The sequence below is a fragment of the Capsicum annuum genome, chromosome 5 (assembly GCF_002878395.1).
Source record: "Capsicum annuum cultivar UCD-10X-F1 chromosome 5, UCD10Xv1.1, whole genome shotgun sequence".
NCBI classification, from domain to species: Eukaryota; Viridiplantae; Streptophyta; class Magnoliopsida; order Solanales; family Solanaceae; genus Capsicum; species Capsicum annuum.
The window spans coordinates 20866307-20889242 of NC_061115.1; the positions used below are offsets into that span (position 1 = coordinate 20866307).

The 22936-nt window shown below is 33.8% G+C and overlaps 1 pseudogene; it reads right to left on the reverse strand.

The window, feature by feature from the left end:
• The window catches only part of LOC124898442, a 61126-nt pseudogene that overhangs the window by 24450 nt on the left and 13740 nt on the right, over positions 1-22936 (reverse strand).

Genomic DNA, 22936 nt, shown 5'->3' on the forward strand with positions numbered 1-22936 from the left:
TAGAACGGTTCTTTATTTACCTTCCAAAAGATAATATTGTTTTTCCTCCCAACACAAAATTTTAAGAATACAAGATAATTGCTTCAAGAATCAAGCCTAGCCCCTCCTTTTTCGGTCATTAGTGTGTCAATTGTATTAAGGTATGTAAGATTACTACTACTTTGTAATTCTTTGGATTTTGTGTCCTCCAATTCAAGTTGTTACAAGATATATTAGTAATGAATTGTGAGCAACGAGATTTTATTAAAGTAAAATCCGAATGAAATTAGGATTATATTAAATTCAAAATATATTAGTCCTAAATAAATATTGTGGATTAATATAATTGGATTAATTATTTAAGTCCAAACATATATGGATTTAATTAATGTTCAATTTTCATTGGGCTAGACCATTAATTTGGGATACAAATGATGAGCCCATGTTGCTTAGCCCAAGATATTTGTCACGACCCCAAAAAATGAAGATCATGATGGCACTTATCACGGAGTGACTTGACAAGTAAGCCTATCATCCAAATCGATACAAAAAGAGAAAAACATAGAAATATCCCAAGAAAAGCCTTCTAGAACAAAGCTGAACCATAAAAATAATCATAACAATGTAGAAAGAACTTATCCAAAATACCAATCATACCCAAAACCAGGTGTCTAAGAACTACTAATACAATTCAGGAGTCAAATACATCCAAAAAATAACCACAAAGGAAAAATATATGTCTCTAAATACTAATAAAGACATAAATTCTATAGAAAGATAGAAGTGAAATTCGAACGCATGAATGCCCAATTGCTACCTTGAAAGCTCCAACAATCTCGCGAGTCAAGCAAGCTGAGGCGCACTCAAGCCAGAACCTGCATTAAAAGGGCACAGTGGGCATGAGTGTGGTCCACTTGTACTCAGTAGGTATTATAGGACAACTAAACAAAGTAGTAAATAAAGCATACAAACTATACACTAAGGTAACGTCATCTACAATAAAAAAATATCCCACAATGGTAGCCCACACCACTTGCACTAACAGTTCTAATATATCTCACATATAATGCAACATCACACTAATATAGAACAAAAGTACATATTATATCACATATAAAGAGAACAAGGGGGGCATGCATATACAAGATCATCAAATACAAGTAAAAGAAGATATGATAAATACATAGACTACAAGTAAATATGCCAATACAACACAACATAACACAATAACGTGAGTGCAGTGTCTATGATGATGATGATGTACGAGGTCTTCTCACAACCTCCAGGATCATCGCACAATCCCCTTATACACCTACAGAGACAAACCTCTTAATGCAGGACACATGGGGGGTTCATAAACCCATATACAATCCACATATCTCATATATGCTTTCTGGCACATTCCTCTAAAAGGATTTTATAAGGTTTTATAATATCTTTGAGAAAGGTATTTCCAGTATTTCTCAGATGTTGCTACGGTGGTACTAATTTTTCATGAATGAGTATGATATGAAGATGTAATTCTCACAACCAATCACAGTGAGTATTTTCACAAACAACCACATGATATATTTCCATAAAAAAACACAATGAAACATTTTTATAACCGCATGAGCCAATATCCACTCATTATTTTTGTATCATCCATGAATTTTTACATGTCTTATTTGCAAACAAAGTATGGATACAATCACAATACACCAATGGTACCACATTAAGCATTTTAACAACACAATACAATTATTCATATATATTCAAGGCTATCAATATCACACAGTACCCCACACGGTCACACATATCACATAATATCTCAATTTGGACAATTACATTTGTTAATACCCCGTATTTTGCTCTAGAATTCTAACTATTCTTCTTACGCGTATAAGCCCTAATACAAATGATTACCATGTGAATATAAGTTTCATGATAATTATCCTAGTGTATGAAGTGTATAGCAGGTGAAGAATGTTTATAGAAATCACTTAGATCCAAGTTGAGCTAAGAACCTTAGATTCATCAAAAGTTTGGTATTCGATTCTACAAGGATCAACTTTAAAAGAGTATAACTTTTGATGTATGTAGAATTTTTCATCCCAAGACCCACCAAATTGTATATAATTGAATTATATTTCCAATGATACCAATTTTCCATTAATCCTATATCCCATACAAAAGTTATGCCCATTTTTGCGAGAGGCAGTAAAGGTGTGCGATGGGCAATTCGCCGCCCAACCCAACATGGGCGATGGGCAATGCAACGCAAATCCTAGCTTGGGATATTGACTAGGCGTCGGCTAAGTCATTGCCAAGTGCTTGAAACACTCTTTTTTTACTTATATCAAGGGTGTTGAAGTCATTTCACACCCCTAAACCATCACTAATCTCTCCAAATCATTATAAGGAATTTTTAACGCATTATTTGCAATTCCTAAGCCCCAAATCAGACAAGTTACTATCCAAAACACTTCCCCTCTTTCCAAGAACAAAATTTAAGTGTCATCTTTCAAGAATCAAGAGGTTAAGCTCCAAATTCAAAGTTCTCTATAAGGATTCTTTCAATCAAGCTTAAAGGTCCAATTTTTTTCACAATTTCATTGTCACTAAGGTATGTGCAGTTATGAACAAGGATAATCCTTTCATCCTTGTTCCCCAAACTAGTTTTTAAAGATGAATTTACGTGAATTGCAATTAGGGTTCATACCCAAAGTATATTGTTTTGAGTTATGGATTTATAAAGTGATTGAAGTATGAAATTCCATATTTGTCTTGATTTAAAGAACTCTCTTTTTATTATTTGAATACCATGAGTATGATTTGAGATATTGATTACGGATTTTCCAATTGAGTTTAAGCATGATATTGTAATGTTGATCTCATTATATTGATATTGTGAAGTATTTCATGAATCATATTGAGAATGATGTTTTGTTAGGAATTTACATGAGTTTAAAACATGGGGTTTTAAGCCCTTAGTTTGACTATTGATATTCCAAAAAAATTATGTTTTTATACATCTTATGACTAGTTTACATTCAAATTTGAATAAAATTTGATTTATTGATCCACAACTAATATATGAAATCCACTTTACAGTTTTGATTATAGATTCTATTACAGTTTAAAGTAAGCAGACGCATAACTGGTTGTCATTATAAACACTTATGCTATTTTAAAGTGAATTTCCAATAGAATAAGCATATAAGTAAGGGAGTAGTATTTAGGAACGAGTGGGAAGTGTGGATTTAGTTCATCCTATTTTCCAAAACTATGAGCCAATGTAAGTACAAATTATTTCCATTTATATGGATAAAAGATACATATTGTGATCACTTAGCTTAGGTTATACTCCTTGGCAAGAGTATGAGACCTCTCCCTAACGTGAGATTCTCCTTAAGGGAATAATACGTTGGACTCCATGATAGCTCACATGATTTATGTCGTTTAGAAGAACCTCCCTAACAAAAAAAGAATAACAGAACAGTTATTAAAAACTAAGTGTAATGGCTCACAAATTTACTCAGATATTATCTTACATAAGACTTGAGTTTTCATATTTCAGCTTTTAGTTTTCATATGATAAAGTTGAGTCCTTTTTACTCTTAGCCAGCATGATCTTAAAACAAAATAATACTACAACTTTTTATAACTAAGTGGATGGATTACAAAATTACCTTTACGCTATACTACTCATGATTTATGATTTTACAGTTTTGATCATTCAAGCCTAGGTGAGTCACTTACACTTAGCATGTGGTTTTTGATAGTTTGTATGAATAGTGCATTATTGTTTTACTTATGTATTCACCCTCACTTGATTAGTACATTCCAAAAGTACTGATACATATATACATCTAAGTGATACATTATTTAATAATGTAGGTACCTATTATAGCAGGCACATCATAATCAGACAGTTGTAGATTCCATCCAGCAGGGGATAAGTCCTCCTACTTTTGGGACTCCAATTAGATGTTATTTATGTACTTTACTTTCTTACTCATATGTATTGATTACTGATAGTTAGAGTCACGTCCCAACTATCCGTAGTCAATATAGTAAAGGTTTCATAGATTTCAGTCAGAGTCAGTCATGTAATTTCAGTTTCTCTCTTAAGTTTTATCAGAATGTAAAATTGTACCAGTATTGTATTTTTCCTAAATTTTATCATGTCTATGTTTCCGTACAGTAAACTCAGTTATTTTATACATATTTAAACTAGTTTCTTAACAGTATGCTAGTTCATGGGTTAGCTTGGGATCACTTATGGTCCTAAGCACCATATGACGTCCAGGGGATAGTCTTGAGGCATTACAAACTTGATATCAGATCACAGAGTTCAAGTGTCCTAGGGTGTTTATGAAGCTGTGTCTAGTAGAGTCTTGCAAAATAGTACAGAGACATCTGTACTTTTCTTTGAGAGGCTACAGGGCACTTAAGAAAAGTTTTATTTCTTTCATACTCTAGGTCACGCTGTAAAGTTGTCCTCTTAGAAACTTATGTCAATTCATGTGTTACTCTATAATTTTCCATCTATGTCATATTCTTGAGATAACATGATTAGCAAGTTACAATTCCTCCCAAGAAGATGCTCTCAGATTTACTATTAGTAACTTCACAAGTCACATAAGAGGCTTGAGAGGAGCTCTCTAGTGAGTTATAAGTTTCTCAGGTTGAACGTTATTTCCTTATCCCCATAAGTCCTTTAGTTAAGACATATTAAGATATGTATACAGATTCCTTACTAACCCTTCAATACAGATAGTGCTCATAGGAGGTAATAGTATGAACCTAGAATGTTAAATAAAGTTTGCATTCAAGGGATATTGAACTCCTAGAGTTTTATGATTTATAAGTAGTAGAACCTTCTTATATTTAGAAGCATGGGTTCAGAAGTGTATTGATAAAAAAGGTGGTGAGGGCGATTGATTGAATGTATATAGCTGGACTTTTACATATGATTGAGTTAGTAGTGAAGTGATATGTCCTTGTATGTTAGTTTAGTAGAAGGTAGAGAAGGAGTTATTAGTTAAGGTAAATTATTGTTTGACTGAAGTATCAAAGGAGTTATTGATGGTATTTCTTTTGTTAGAAAAGTATAGTTTATTGATGAAAGTATTTGTTGGTTGAGTATTGTTAATTTAGGCTTCCCCTAAGGTTGCAAAAAAAAGTTTAGTAGAAAATTATAGAGCTATGAAAGTAATTTAGTTTTATAGATAGGTAAATAGTCATAATGTGTATAAGAAAGATGTGCTAACATATTTTAATAAGGTATATTAGATGATTATGACCGATTATTATAGTCATGAAGTTCTAGTAGACTAGTGTTTCCTGATATTTTATTTTATAACTTTCGAGCAAGAATAGTATGTGAGGTTGTATTGTTCATCATGCCTAGCACTAGACACTAAGTTTGAACAGTGGATGGTCATTAAGATAGATGTAATAATTGCTTGGTTAGTGATGAAAGTTATATGGAGGTGAACTAATAGGCTTGAAACAGTGAATGCAAGAATTTAAGTTTATTGATTTAAGATTATGTATGATGTTGTAGGTGTGATGTAGAGGTGTACCCATGGTGCTATGGGGTTATATTATTTTCTAAGGTTATTAAGTGTTGTGTGTGGTTAGTAGTAACCTTGAGTTGCTAAGTGGAAGAAGGCTATTATATAGTACATGGTGTTCTTAATAACTAAGTTAAGGAGTTTTGGATAGATGGTGTTGAGTCATTTAAGTATGAATTTTAGTCTTATGGTCTGGGGGGAATGTAAGTATAGAAGTGCGATCTTGTTAGGCTATGATTATGTAGTTAGTGAGGCAGGTATGTTTGTCGAGTTACTAGAGCATAAGTCTATGATGATGACTATTAAAGCTAGAAAGTTAAGGATTTTATCTGCAAGAATGAAGTCAGTAAGTTCAAAATATAGTTTATTCATGTGAGTTTAGCATTTATGTGTAGACCGTTAGAGCAGAGAAATTTGGCTTAGTATCGAGGATATAAAGTAGACCCATAAGCTTAGAAAGTCATCTTTGATCTTAGGGGGAAATGGTAGAGTGAAAAACCAAATTTTTTTTTGAGGATTAGATTGTGATACATGTCAATAAGAGTTATGATGAGATAGTGATCTCTTCTTACTCTAGAGTATTCCTTGGATTTCAGTCATTATCATACCAAATCTATGTCTTGCGTGATAGATCCATGCCAAAGGCCAATGATTATACACTTCATGCATACTAAGTCCATTCTCATCTTCTAGAAAGCAAGTAACAGCTTCACTCTTTGATTCAACTTATCCCTCATGAAAATGTGAACTCCATTCTTATGGTTAATAGCTTATGTTAATTATAAACTCATGTATCAAAGTATGATCAGTTCTCTGAAACTCATGATCCTAGTGAAATCAAGTTTATATTATGTATGTCCTCAGTTTAGATCTCTTTAATGAATCCATGCCTCTAACATTTTATTCTTTAGGTCTCAGTTAACTGTCAGAGTTATGTATAGTATTCTTTCATGCTTCGGGTCCTTATGTGTTAGCCCTTCAGTGACCTCTTCCTATGTTAAGATAATGGTGATGATAATTGATAAGCAACAATTTAGATGAGAGAGAGTTGATGACCCTCATTAAGAAATATTATTTATGATTTTATATCTAAGGTTAAAGAATGAACGAATATTGAGGTAAATATTTGGTATACGTCATAGTTGTCACACCCCTCTCTTTCACCGCATCCGACCCCCCGCTAGGGAGCTGGTTTTGGAGAAAAATGGGTCTTTCCAATTAAAGTGACGTTTTGAAAAGGGATTATTTTATTTACAGAGTCGCCACTTGGAATTGAGTTTGGGTGTTCCAAGTCACCTTATTGAATCCCTATTCAAAAAGAAAATGACTCTTTAATTTTTATTTTTCGATCTGCGAACTAGAAATCCGGATAAGGAATTCTGTTGACCGAGGGGAAGGTGTTAGGCACCCCCCGAGTCCCGTGGTTCTAGCACGGTCGCTTTAATGACTTACGCCCGGCTTAAATTAATTTTTTTTTTTAGGACTCATAATATTTGTTAACCTAGAAGTTGTTTGCCTCCCTCTTTTAATTTATTTTGAAATTATTTATTATATTGACATGTGGCTTACCGATAGTAGTACTTTTCGGCCTCACCACAAATTTTGGCACGTTTCTCACGCCTTCACGGCATTTATAAGTCGTCCCCATTTTCGTAGTCTAACTGAGCTCCCCATAGGTTTAAAATCTACCCACCTAATTCTATCAATTTCAAACGGTAAGTCAATTTATTATAACGAATGGTCGGTAGCAGGGCTTTCCAACTTATCGTTAATTTTTGTTTATATGTTAAACTTTAAATTTTCTTTTGATCAAACCTAAACTCATTTTTCTCTATTTTTTTTTCAAATTTTCAATGAGTCTTGAAATAATTCACAACTCGCCTCGTTATCTCACAAATTGATTTCCCTCTTTCTTTTATCATTTATGATATGTCTTGAGTAAATTCGTAATTCATATCTCTCAATCTCATTCTAATTAATGAAAGGGTCTTATATTTTTAACCAGAAATGGGTTAGTTTGAAGTTTATAAATTAACACAAAATCCAACTGGTTAGCAACACAAACAGAGAAAAGATCGAATCGCATTCGATTTTTTTTTTTTTTTTTTTTTTGGACATAAACATGGAATGTAAACAATAATAATCGAACTGATTAAGATATGATTAATATCCACTATATGGTTGTAAGTTTCATGTTTTTTAAGAAACAAAATCGTTTGAATCACATCTTTATCATCAATTCATGCAACATGAACTTCAAAAAAAAAATGAAAAATCGTATATTCCTAAACCAAGCAAACATGAATTTATTCTTTAATCAAATTAGTTTTAACGCATGAAAACATTTAACATTAGAAAGAAAATAAAATAAATAATCATTCTAAAAATGCATTCTACTTCTACATCATGAGCTTAAATCTGGACATGGCAAAAACTAAAACATATATATAGAAAAAAAAATAATAAATAAACATGTGGTTGTATAAGTGCGAACAAACATGAGATTGCCGACTTCAACTTCCAGGGACAGGTTAATAATTCACACATAAAGATAGTTCTATATTATCTTTAGGATCTAATACTAGGAAAAGTATTGTCTTCTCCATTAAAAGTAATTAACAACAGTTCACTTAATAGTCCAAACAAAGTTGAAACACGTTTAGCATTTAATATGCATCAAATTCATACACAGCTTTTAAATGCGGAAAAAATAAATTTAAACATGCAACTAAAATTAAAAGCTCACATATCCATAATAAATTTTACGTAACAAATAACAATGAAATCTGTTAAATAACTTTTGGTCATGCTTCGATTCACATTAACACTTAAATAAATAGTACAGATTTGATATGAACCTCGGTGATGAATTATTCCGAATGAAGAACGAAAACGTCGTCACCGGAAACTCGAACGGTACTCCAAACTCTTCTTCTCTTCCGTTTGTGTGTATGTTTGTAGTATAGTGGTGTAGTGGTTTTTTTTTCTTTTCCGTGTGCGTGTATATAGTATTAGTAGTGTAGTGTATGTAGTAGTGGTGTGTCGTGTATATTCTGTAGTGTGTTTCTCCTAGTAGTGCATGTGTGTCGTGTGTATAATATGTAGTGTAGTGTGCATGTGCATGTCTATGCTGTAGTAGTAGTGTGCATATGTATATATAGGTAGTAGTGCATATATAGTAGTGGTAGTAGTGTTTTGGTTTTTGTAGTTTCCGTGTGTAGTGTATAGTATTAGTATTCTAGTAGTAGTGTTTTGGTTTTTGTAGTATATATAGTAGTGGTAGTAGTGTTTGTAGTTGTGGTAGTGTGGGAGGGATAGTGGGGGAGGTTGATTAGGAGTGGGGGATTGTGGGTGGTTTGGGTAGATTTAGGATTTGACTTCTTCTTCTCTTTTTTTTTTTTTTTTAAATAAATAAATAAATAAGTAATAAAAATAAATAAACAAAAACTTATTTTAATATGACTTTATTTTGTAATTTTCCAAACTTTAAAAGCAATCTTGTAAAATAAGATACTAAATGACGTAAAACATTCAGTTTGGTCAAAAATTAGGTGTTTACAATAGTTAGTTGAGAATTTTGGGTATGTCTTCTTAAGAATAGTGCATGAAAGTTGTTATTTATGAAGGCATTATATAATATGAGAAAAAATTCCTAAGTAAATTAGGTGCCTAAAACCTCTTATGTGGTTATAGTGATAGACTTGAATGTCAGGATGGCATGTAAGTCGATGGATGCTATATGTGCAAGTGAATCCATAGTAAGAGTTCTGAGTTAGTGATTGAAGTGGTAAGGCATGTTATGCTTAGGGAGTGAGCTCTAAAAATATTGAATCATGTGGTTTAGACTAGTATTAGGGTGTGGCGTGTTGTACCTTGTGATTTCAAGTTATCCTTGATCATGGTAAGAGTCTTTAGTTCAGTTTAGACTTTAGTAGATGGATTTTTCAATCCCCATGTGAGAATTATAAGTTGAATCAAATGAGTATGGTATTTAAGGGGAATAGTATAGTTGAGGGAGTATTTGAGAAGTGTTGCTGAGCTTGAAAGTAAGAAGTTGTTTTGCATAAGGCCTAGTAATTCTATCCTAGCTTATGAGTTATACGTCTATGTTCTATATATAGTGTTGTATCAATGTTTTGATTCCTTATCCAAATATCGTATTCAGATCATGCCCAAGATTCTTTGCTCCCTAAATTTTATTAGAACTTCTTGCAAATAGTGTTAAAGAAATACTCTAATTGACTATAAGCTCTCAGTATGATTTAGTCTGCATAGACAAAAATTTAGTTTAGCAGTCAGATAGATAAGTTTGATGGTTTTCTATCTTTCATTTAGTCTTACTACCCAAAGTTTCACAATTAAGGCCATTCCATGAGGTAAAATGTTATCATTCGTGCAAATTGGTATTCATCTCAGCCCATGCACTAGGCATCAGTTTTAGATTTAGATATTTAGTCATGATATAGTTCATAATGTTCAGTGCATGGTCTTATTTTTCCAAGTATTCCATCTCAGACAATGCAATACCTTTGTACGACCTTGGTCTTGTTACCTCACGATTTATGCTGACAAAATGTACTTAGTGATGCCATGAAGCCTCTTTTTCCTTTGATTCTTATACGTATCTTATTAAGGGATAATCCCTAAATGAGAAATTGCATACTTTATTCCATCCTTAGTGACTCTTGGAATTTTTAATATATTAGTTATAACTTCACAATTCTATATTAATGATTGCATCATGGAAATCTCAAGTGAGTTCTAAACTCCAAGCATGAATGAGTTCCTGATAGTCAATAAAGTAAAATCAGCTCAGAATTCAATTTCATGACAGAATTTTTAAAGTTTCAGCTTAGCTATATCCTTCATTAGTAGACATGTCATGTCTACATTATTCCATACTTTTAATGTTTTAATAAATTCCTACCCATCATTCGAGGACGAATGATTCCAAGGGGGAGATAATGTAATAACCCGTATTTTTGTGCTAGAATTCTAACCGTTGTTCTTACGCGTATAAGCTAATGACAAATTATTCCTATGTGAATATAAGTTTCATGATAATTATCCTAGTGTGTGAAGTGTGTAGTAGGTGATCAATGTTCATAGAAATCACTTAGAGTCAAGTTGAGCTAAAAACCTTATATTCGTCCAAAGTTTGGTGTTCGATTCAACAAGGGTCGACTTTTAAAGTGTATAAATTTTGTTGTATATAGAATTTTTCATATCAAGATGCATCAAATTGTAGATAATTGAATTAGAGTTCCAACATTACAAATTTTTCCTTAATTTGATACCTAAAGGAAGAGTTATACTCATTTTGGTGAGAGGCAGTAAGGGTGTGCGATGGGCAATGCGCCGCCCAACCCAACTTGTGTGATGGGAATTGCGATGCAAAGCCTAGCTTGGGTGATTGACTAATCATCACCTAAGTCAATGCCAAGTGCCAAAAACACTCCGTTTTGACTTATATCAAGGGTGCTGAAGTCATTTCACACCCCTAAACTGTCCCTAATAACTCCAAATTGTTAAAAGGAGTTTTTAAACGCATTATTTACAATGCCTAAGCCCCAAATCAGTCAAGTTATGATCCAAAAACCTTCCCCTCTTCCCAAGAACAAAATCTAAGCGTCGTCTCTCAATAAACAAGAAGTTAAGATCAAAATTCAAATTTCTCTACAAAGATTCTTTCAATCAAAATTAAAGGTCCAATCTTTTCATGATTTCATCGTCACTAAGTTGTGTGGGGTTATGAACAAGGATAATCCTGTAGTACCCTGAACTTTCTTCAAGCCTAATTTCATCTCTAGAATATTAAGGGATGACTTATAAAGTGAGTTATGTTTAAATTATATATAATTTTCCTAATTTTGACTTTTTATTATGTGAGAAATTGAATTAGCTTTCCAATGATATATGATTCGCCTAAATCTGATAACCGGGAAAGAAGTTATGACTAATTTAAGTTCTAGTAGTAAAAAACCATCATTCTGGTGTTTAGCGTGTCGCAGAGAGGGATTAATTAGCGTTTGTCCAATTCCAGTGGGACTCCACGATGGTGGTGCATCGCGGAGGATCCCAATTTCCAAATAGTCAATTTCCAGTAGCCTAGAGCGATTGTGGCGCATCGCGTTGAAGTTCTAGATCCCAACTAGTGGGACAATGCGATGGCTCCGCATCGCGGTGACCTCCAGATTCCCATTCATCAAATTTCAGTGAGCCACCGCGATAGTGCCGCATCGCGGTGGCCCATAAAATCAGCTCCCAGATAAGTTTTTCCAGCTTCATTAAGAGTAATAAGGGGGTATTTTGGTCAATTACCCTACCTCTAATCCACCTAATAACATAAAATCTATCATATAGAAAGGCATTTTATGCCCTAATCATCATTCTCTACAAACAAAAACCCTAGTTCATCATACTTCCTCTCCAAGAAACTCAATATTTCTCCATCAATTCTCTAAATTAAGTCAAGATTCCAAGCTCCTAGTTCAAGAACTCCAAGAACCCATATTCAAGATTACAAGTAGAATCTCACAAGCAAGTATATTCATTAAGTTCACAATTTAAGGTATGTGGGGTTTGAACAAGAACACTTCTTCTGTTCTTGTGCCCAAAAATTTATTTTAAGTTATGAATTTTTGAATTTTAATTGATTTCCATGAAGGTTACGCTAGGGTTTATACCCCGTGTTTCTAATTGTATGATTTTGATATTTTGAGTGATTTGTATATTAAATTACACGTCTACTTTTGAATATTTATGTACATGATTATATTTTCCAGATTTTAAGTTGAATTAAGAACAATTGTGTTATACAACATGAACTTTATGGTGTTTGATATTAATTTGAAGCATGGGTTTAAATCTCTAAGATTTAGTCTTGATATTTCAAGAATGATCATGATTTAAGTGTCCCATGAAAAGATATTTTGATAAAGAAAGTTGATATTTTGAACCAAGTAAAGATAGGAATCCACATTATCTATGATTTAAAGCAAAGTGAAGCATAGTTATTTCATTACACATTCTGGTATTATTTAAAGTTGATTTCCTAAAGTTTTGAGCCTATGGGAGCAGTATTAACACTGAGTTGGGCTTGATTCCAAGGTTTCATGCCTCTGAACTACGAGCCACCTAGGATTATGATTCAGCCCAAGTGGGTTGAGATAATGATCACTAAAGTTAATGTTCTATTCCGATGGAAAGGATAGAGAATCTCTCCCCAACGTAGGCAATACGTTGGACTCCATGTCAGCTCACATGGTTTATATCGGTTATAAGAAACTCCCAAGTCCCAAAATTCCATAATCTCGAGTCTTTAATTCCCTAAGTTTCAAAAGAAGTCCCCTATTCTCTTTACGATAAAAGTATGAGTTTATTGTTTTTAAGAATTCTTTTGTTTACAAGCTTTGAGAATAAGAGGGGAACACAAATTTTAGAACTAAGTGTAATGACTCACGAGATTTATACTACCTGTTCATCATTCCTGACTTATGAGATCTATATTTCAGACTTATTCAAGCTATGTGAGTTATTCATATTTGCGTGAATGGTTTTATAAAGATTAATGATATTGTTTACTTAATGCATTACACCCCCATATTCTCAGTACATCCTTCAAGTACTGATACATATATACGTCTGTGTGCTACATTGTCTTATAATGTAGGTCCAGGTGCTCAATATTCGCAGCGTGAGTAGTTCGAGCATCTTTATCTACGTTCCCACAGTGGTGAGTCCTCATGATTCGAGGGCCTACTTCTTCAGATTTTTAGTTTTCTTTTAGTATTTGAACTATTGTTTTTTAGTTCAGTTCAAGTTAGTTGGGGGTCTGTTCCAATGGCTCTCTAGTTCTTTGCTAGTTGTAGAGGCATGTCGGACTACGAGTTTATTTAAAAACTATTAGTATTTGTTATTTAGACAGTATCTATCATTTATTCATTTAGTTTTGATATGATAGAACAATTATTCTTGGCTATATTATCTTAAAGTAAGTGTTAGAAGAATTAGCAGTCTCAAAGGGTTAGCTTAGGGCTACTCGTAGCCTTAAGCACCGTGTGACGTCTCGGGATAATATTTTGGGGCGTTACGAATCCTTTCATCCTTGTTCCCCAAACTAATTTTTAAAGATGAATTTACATGAATTTACGTCAATCGCAATTAGGGTTCATACCCAAAGTATCTTATTTTGAGTTATGGATTTATAAAGTGATTGAAGTATGAAATTCCATATTTGTCTTGATTTAAAGAACTCTATTTTATTATTTGAATACCATGAGTATGATTTGAAATATTGATTATAGATTTCCCATTTGAGTTTTAAGCATGATATTGTAATGTTGATCTCATTATATTGATATTGTGAAGTATTTCAAGAAGCATATTGAGAATGATGTTTTTCTATGAATTTACATGAGTTTAAAGCATGGGTTTTTAAGCCCCTAGTTTGAGTATTTATATTCCAAAAAGATTATGCTTTTATGTATCCTATGACCAGTTTACATTTAAATTTGAACAACATTTGATCTTTTGATCCACGGATAAGGTATTAAATTCACTTTACAGTTTTGATTAAATAGATGCATAACTGGTTTTCATTTTAAACCCTTAAGCCATTTTAAAGTGGATTTCCAACAGAATAGCATATAAGTAAGGGAGTAGTATTTAGCACCAAGAGGGAAGTGTGGGTTTAGTGTATCCTAATTCCCCAGAACTATGAGCAAACATAAGTACAAATTATTCCCATTTATATGGATAAAAAATATAGATTGTGATCACTTAGCTTAGGTTATACTCCTTGGCAAGAGTATGAACCCTCTCTCCAACGTGAGTTTTTCTCCATAGGGGAACGGGATGTTGGAATGCATAATTGCTCACATGATTTATGTCGATTAGAAGAACCTCCCTTACAAAAAAAGAATAACAAAACAGTTTTTTGAAACTAAGCGTAATGGCTCACAAATTTACTCAGATATTGTCTTATATAAGACTTCAGTTATCAGATTTCAGCTTTTATTTTTCATATGATAAAGATGAGTCCTTTTTACACTTAGCTAGCATGATTTTAAAATAAAATAAGACTAGCTGCTTTTTAGAACTAAGTGGGTGGCTCACAAAATTACCTTTATGCTTTACTACTCATGATTTATGATTTCACAGATTTGGTTACTCAAGACTAGGTGGGTCACTTACACTTAGCACGCGGTTTTTGACAGTTTGTATGAATAGTACATTATTGTTTTATTTATGCATTCACCCCCACATGTTCAGTACATCCAAAAGTACTGATTCACATATACCTTTATGTGCTATATTTTTTAATAATGTAGGTACCAATTGTAGCATGCATATCAGACAATTGCAGATTCCAGCCAGCAGGGGATGAGTCTTCCTACTTTAGGAATTTCAATTAGATATTATTTATGTACTTTAATTTCTTGCTCATATGTATTGATTAGTGGTAGTTGGAGTCGCATCCTAGCTATCTATAGTCAGTATAGTAAAGGCTTCGTAGATGTCAGTTATGTAATTTCAGTTTCTCTCTTAAGTTTTATCATAATATAAAATTGTATCAGTATTGTATTATTCCCAGATTTCATCGTGACTATGTTCTGCACAGTAAACTCAGTTATTTTATACATATTTAAACTAGTTGCTTAATAGTATGCCAGTTCATGGGTTAGCTTGGGATCACTTATGGTCCTAAGCACCATGTGACGTCCAGGGGTAGTCTCGGGGCATTACAACATCACATATAAGCCCCCACACGAGCACAACACATAAATAGTCATTTTTCATAATTATTCCCCACCTTAACATTTATTTTACACCATCATTTACTACCCAACCCAATCTGAAAGAATTAATCCATAACCTACCTCGAAAGTCAAAATCGGTCCGCTACACTTAAACCCGTGACCTTAATTTTCACAAACAATCTCAAACTCTAATAAAAATATCAAATATGAAATCTAGGTGTCAAAAAAAAATCAACGACACCCATATTGATTATTTTTGGTTTGGGTCAAAACAGACCCCCTAAATGGGTTTCTGAAAAAAGGGCAAAATCAGAGCTTTACTTCAAAAACGTGTTCCCGATATTTTTTGGAACCTAAATCTAAAAATCCAAGTTATATCGAGTAAAAAATGGGGTTCAAATTGAAGAAAAATAATTTTTGAGCTTTACTGGGTAAAAGCTTTGAAATCCGGATAAAAATCAAGAATAGGAGTTGTTTTGAAGGTTAAATTGATGAAAAACTAGTAATTATAAGATAAAAAATTATTCAAGTGAAAATGAGTGAAATTGAGGTTTAAAATCAAGCCCTAAGATTTTTGGGGTTTTGAGAAATTTATCAAGAAATTAATAAGAAAAGGTTAAATTCTTAACTTAAATCCATAATAAAACCAAGAAATAGATGTTAATCTAGCTTCCCAAGCTCCCACAAACTTTAATTTTAAGTTCTCACACTATTTTAGAGTTTAACTCTCAAGAGGCAAGATGAAAAATGAGCAAAATAGACCAAAAAGTGAAAAATCTGTTATATTTATAGCAGAAAAACTGCATCAGCAGTTTTACTTTATTTTTAAAGTTCAACTCACACGTCAAAAGAGTGCTCGGAATTCATTTGGAGGTTGATATATACAAATGAACTATGCAACCATACTAAATTCGACGTTCCATACGCGTTGGAAAAGTCAGATTTATGAAAAAATATCATTTTCACAAAGTTGACCCCCGAAATCCGAAATCATAATTTTCCAAATCTAGGATAGAAATGAGATTTAAAAGCCGTAAAATTATATCAAATATGCTAACACCCTAAAATCAACATTCTAGATCAGCTGGTAAAGTTGGATTTCCCATACGAGGTCTTTTCGATCAAATGTGGATCCCACACCTATATTTTTCGATAATAGATCGAAATGATTCCGAGTGCACCGAGACCCAAACCAAAGGTCTACCTGGTTTAAATTCGATATTCCAGAGCTGATGGCGCACTCCGTTTGGACATCCGCCGTACGGATAAAAAAATATCCAAATAAGTCTAAAATAAGGCTCTCGAAGCTATCAAAAACCACAATATCACATAAATGATACCAAAATACATCGCAAGTCATGAAAATCACTCCCACACCTTAAAAATACCATAATGCAACTACGAGGAGAGGTAAAATATTAAAATCATACAAAATCACAAATTTCACATATTTCATCAAATTTTTAGGTCGTTATAATATTGTCATATTCTAAAGGCCCAAATAAGCGCCACATGTCAAATGACATGACATGTAAAGTCAAGGGAATGAGCCAATAGGACCATGCCATATGTCAAAATGATACAGTAGGACCAATGAAATCAAAGCCCATAAAAGTTGATATGTCACTCAAATCTGATTGGTCAAAGAAAGTCCATTTTCATCACGACTCTTTCTTTTCCAAAACTATAAATAATGGTCTCATAATTTAGAAAAGGACCCCCAAAACTCTTAACAAGAAACAAGAGAAGATTGTGGATCAAACGCTGTAATTTCTCTATAAAGCTCAAGCATTCAAATCAAGTTCATCAAGATTCAAGATCAAAGACCCCAATATTCAAGAACAAGCTCAAAAGCCCTTGAATTCAAGCACAAGTTAGGATAAAGTCCCTCAATTCAACAAATCAAGTTCAAATTCAAGATGAAGCTTTAAGCCCTTGAGTTTATATTTGAAAAGGTGAATCAGAAGATTCACAGAGATTGTAACACTTACATATTAAAATCAATAAATCGATTGTTGCAATATTTTTTGTCTCAAATTATCTATTTTTTGGTCACAAAATTTTATTGTCCAAGAAATTCTGGCACGCTTAGTGGGATTAAATCTTCCCTTCATCTCTTCTCTCATAAATCAAATATGCAAATCTGCATACACATGACCATAAAGATGAAAGCGGTATTTTAAGACTCGGCTTTGAGGTTCGTCATTCTACACTCCGACAAGCCTTGAAGTAGGGGGCATTTTTAAACATTGAAATTTTGTGGACTCTGAAAAAAGAGTTCAATTTTTTTTAGAGTTCTTGGGATACTTTACCCTAAATCTAGCTCAGTGGCTAATCTATCTAAACCCTAAATTACGCATATATAAAGGGGGAAAATATCCATCCTTACAAGATCCCAAATATCCCACAAATTCATGAGATATTCATAAATCTCAAATATTTCTAGATAATTTCATAAACTCATGTAATATCAGGGATCAAAAATCCTCTCTTCTTCAAAATAAAATAAATCAAAAAGATGCACAAATCATCCTTTCATGGAGATCAAATCCAAATATTCCTACGTTCAAAAAATATGCCACTAAGGAGATAGAATCCAAATATTCCTACATTCTAGAAATACACCACTAATGGCCCACAAATTATGAAGCATTCCATATCAAATCCAAATATGCCTACATTTGAGAAATATTCCATCAACGACCCTCTCATTACAGATAAATTCATATCCAAATCTTCCTACATTCGATAAATACACTACTGATGGCCCTTGAATTAAGGAGAAAATCAAAAGAGAAGGATCAAGGGAGGAACAAATTCCTACCCACATCGTTTATCAATAAAATTATTGTTTCTTTATATTTTTATTTGTGGTTGAAGTTTACCATGAATTAAATTATGTTGCAAACAAATTGGCATACTCAGTGGGACAATCTCTAACTCTCATCTCAACTTTTCATACTTCAAAGTTTAAGAACAACACTGAAATAACTTCCAAGAAGGTCAACTCTCAATCAATTGCTTCTAAGGCTGCTGATTCAAAGTTCTCCACTGAAGTAGAAAGTATCATTGGTGTTACTTTTGAAAGCTTGGGAGCTGTTACAAGGAGCAAGGTAGGCTTGCTAGGACAACAAACACATCCAGTGTCATCCGTGCCAACTCTATTTTTTGGATCTTCAACCCAAAAAGGAACGAAGTCCAATTCAAGTTATTTGAAATAAGAAAGTAGTGGGAGGAATCACGTAATAAGACTCTAGATCTACTTGAGCATCCCAGTTCCAATCACACTGGCGCAAAGAGCGATGGTCATTAAACAAATGCATCATCTCCACTTACACTGCATAAGCTGAGCACTTCAAAGATCAACTTATGCAATAATATGTATTACTCTCTAACATCTCCAGTGATCATGAAATCAATGGTGACTAATGTCTTTTCTATGGAGGAGCAACTTGCAAATCTGACAAAGGCAATTGAGGGCCTGACCAAATATATTCAGAATTAAGATGGCTGGATTGATATGATAGTGGATAGGATCAAGAGATTGATAGAAGAAGAGTCTAGACATGTACCTATAAAATCTATAACAGATCACGAGATAGAACATCCCATGAAATAAACTTCACCGACTAAAGAGGTACGAGTTTCTTCTGAGGGGATGATCCCAATTGAGCAATTGATGTAATTCATTAAAGGGACCCTCAAAGACAAGTATGGTGTTTTTTCCAAGTCTTACCTTATGTATTTCAAGACTTACACTGTAAGTATTGATAGCCTCAAAATGCCTACTGGTTATCAATCTCCCAAATTTCAATAATTTGAGGGCAAAGGAAACCCAAAACAATATGTCGCACACTTTGTTCAAACATGTAATAATGTTGGAACCTACGGTGACAATCTTGTCAAATAGTTTTTTTGTTTTCTAAAGGAAAATTCCTTTGATTGGTATATAGACCTTGATCCTAACTCAATCGATAGTTGGGAGAAATTAGAGCATGAGTTTCTAAATTGCTTTTATAGCACAAGGAATGCGGTGAGCATGGTATATTTACAAATACTCAAAAAAAAGAGATGAGAAAGTTATTGACTTCATCAATCAACGGAGAAATGCAAGTCTAAACTGCAAAGACAAGCTCAGTGCATACTCTGTAATTAATATGTGCATCCAAGGAATGCACTGGAATCTTCTGCTGTAAAAGGGGTAGCACATATCCATGTCCCTCGAAGGGGAATGGATAGGCAAGAACACAAAAAATAGGGAAAGTTTATCCCTAAAAGTGATAACAAGAAATCCATGAATATTGATATATCTCCTGTGAAGGTCACAACGAAGGTAAGCAAGAAGCAAAGTGTGAAGATGACTTTCGGAGCACGTCCAAATTAGAAGACTTTAAAAGAGATGCAAGAAAAGAAATATCCTTTCCTTGATTTTGATGTTGCTGAGATTTTCAATGAGCTCCTTGCATATAAGCTCATTGAACTCCCAAAGGTGAAGTGACCCAATAAAGCTGGAAGGACCAATGACCTAAATTATTGCAAGTATCCTAGGCTTGTAAGTCACCCTATGGAAAATTTCTTTGTCTTTATAGACAAAGTCATGCAATTGGCAAATGAGAAGAAGATCTTTTTCGATGATGAGACGACCAGTTCTCATCAAATCACTATTACTTTTGGCTTACTCGATCTAGTCCAAATATTTTTTGAAGAGTATAATTAGAAAATATTAGAGCCTTCCAGGTCTTCATTTGACGAAGGCAATGATGAAGGTTAGACTCTGGTGACCAGGCACAGATATAGAAAGACGAGTACACAAAAGGAGTCATCCGAGCATCTAACTAGAAAGAGGATGGTGAAAAGAAATAAAGAAACAGAAGTTAGTTGAACTTCTAAAAGAAGATGAGGGTAATAGAGCTTCACTACTAAAAACCACGGTGTCCAATAATGTTGGAAGAATTTTTACCAAGTTGGTTTCTTGCAAAAACTGCTCAAGTCAACCTTGAGGCATCTTATTTTAATACTACCAAAGATGGGGCAAAGGGTGAAAATCTACCCATGGAAGTCCCTTTATCTTCTAGAAAGCTTTCTGAAACTCTTGACAAGGAGGCACATGTATGCGATACAAAAATCACATTTATCAATAATGATATTCTACTTGGAGGAACCCTACACAATCATCCCTTGTACATGGTAGGTCAAATTTAGAAAAGAAGATAAATAGAATCTTGATTAATGAGGGATCCAGAGTTAACATCCTGGCTATCCCTATAATAAAGGAACTTGGCATCACTACTGGCGAACTGGATTAAATTCGTATAATGATCCAAGGATTCAATCAAGGGGGCCAGAGGGCTATGGGAGCTGTCAAGTTAGGGATTTGAATGAATGATTTTCAATCAAATGCATTGATGCATGTTATAGATACCAAAACTTCATGCAATATGTTACTTGGTAGGACTTGGGTACACGAGAACAAAATTATCTCATCTTATTACTATCAATGCTTGAAGTACCTCAAAAATAGAGTGGAAAGAAAGATAGTTTCCGATGATAAGCAATTCATTGAAGCTGAGTCACACTTTGTCGATGTAAAGTTCTACTTAAAGAATTATGTTGTGAATGAGAAAAGGGTTGAAGATGTCAGCAAGACCATGTGTGATGATCTTGTATCTAATAAGGTCGCGGTGACTGTCGAAAAAGTTGCCGCCAAGAAGCCCCTCCTCACGTTGAATAAAAATAGTGTGGCACCTACGAAAAAGAAGGTAACTCCTATTCTTTGCTACGTACCTAAGGTAAAGAAAGAGAAAAATTAGCCATCTAATGCCTAAGATAATATGCTAAAGGGTATATCTTTACCTATCAGGAAGATTGATGCAATAAATCTATCATCAAGACTACTTTGAGAGTCTGTGGCTCAAAACCCGCCACAAGATATGACACTCCCTATGAAACGTACAAAAGAGGTCTTCGACATAAATGCATACAATCTATTTGTAAAGTCTGGATATAATCCTAATAAGCCATCAAGGTTGGGTAGACTTCCATCAGAAGGTACAACAAGGAAGGCACGTGAAGGCCTGGGATACATGCAACCACCTCCAATCTGCATCACCATAAGTAGGGCGATTAGTAACTACATCACTGTACAATAATAGTCTACTGCATCCAACAAAAGGCCTTCTGTCTTTGACGACTTGGAGAAACAAATGCAAGATCTTTTATGTTTGAAAAGTTAGGACCTCTAAATAAGAAAAAAAGCACCAAGCGTTAGAGAAGTCATCAAAGCACGATGATGCGCTCTTTACTTAATATCCAAAAGGATTTCCAAAGTTTGATTCCTTATAGAATTGGGCAGCAAATGAAACTAGTGGTTTCATGCAATGAGGTATTAAAATCAAAGGCTCATACTGTGATTTATACCAAGAAGTGCAAGGAAGATAAAGAAAGTGTTGGCTCCTCATATCATGTTAAGATCCACAATGAGAAAGATGTCTCATCTCGAATGAAGGTTGATCAAGAGATAGAAGATTCTTTCAGGTGTTATCATATATAAATCAATAATGGTGACCCCTAGGAGGAAAATTATAATGGAGATGCTCCATCACAACTTAAAGAAGGAGTGAAGGACATGATATATCCCTTGAAAAAAGTTAATCTTTGAACTGATGAAGACCTAAGACCAACTTACCTGAGTTCCTTTCTATAAGTGAAGGAGAAAATCGCTTATATAGACATACTCAAAGAATATATGGATGTCTTCGATTGGAGTTACAAAGAAATGTCGGCTTAGATACAAAATTAGTAGTCTATAAATTGGCGTTCAAAAATGGGGCTCGTCTATTAAGCTAGCCCAAAGGCGCTTTAGTCCAGAGTTGGTTTCGTTGATTGAAAATGAAGTTAACAAACTCATTAAAGCTGGCTTTATTTGTGGAGTAAAATATCCCACGTGGATTTCAAGTATTGTTTTAGTATAAAAGAAGAATGGCCAAATTTAAGTTTGTGTCAACTTTCGGAATCTCAACAATGCCTGGTCTAAGGATGATTTTCCAATCCCCATACCAGAGTTGATGATTGGTGACATCACTGGCTATGAGGCAATGTCCTTCATGGATGGTTCATCTGGAGATAATAAAATTCACATGGCACCAAAGGATGGTGAACTCTCTATATTTCGTATGCCCAAAGGTATCTATTGCTACAAGGTGATGTCTTTTGGTTTAAAGAACACTAATGCCACTTATTAAAGGTCTATCTAAAACATCTTTGATGGTTTACTCCATAAAAATATTGAATGCTAAGTGAATGATCTAGTAATGAAGTCAAAGAAAGATAAAGGATCACTTAAGAGACCTAAAAATGGTGTTTGAGTTACTTCTAAGATATCAACTTAGGATGAATCCATTGAAGTGTGCCTTTGGAGTTACTTCTGAAAAGTTTCTTGGCTTCATTGTACAACACCGATGAATTAAAATTGATCAAGCCAAGGTTGATGTGATTTTGAAGATGCCTAAGCCTCAAAACATTCACGAGTTAAAAAGTCTTCAAGGAAGGCTAGCATATTTAAGTAGGTTTATCTCAAACCTGGCTGGAAAATATCAATCATTTAGTTATCTGATGAAGAAGGATACTCCCTTCAAA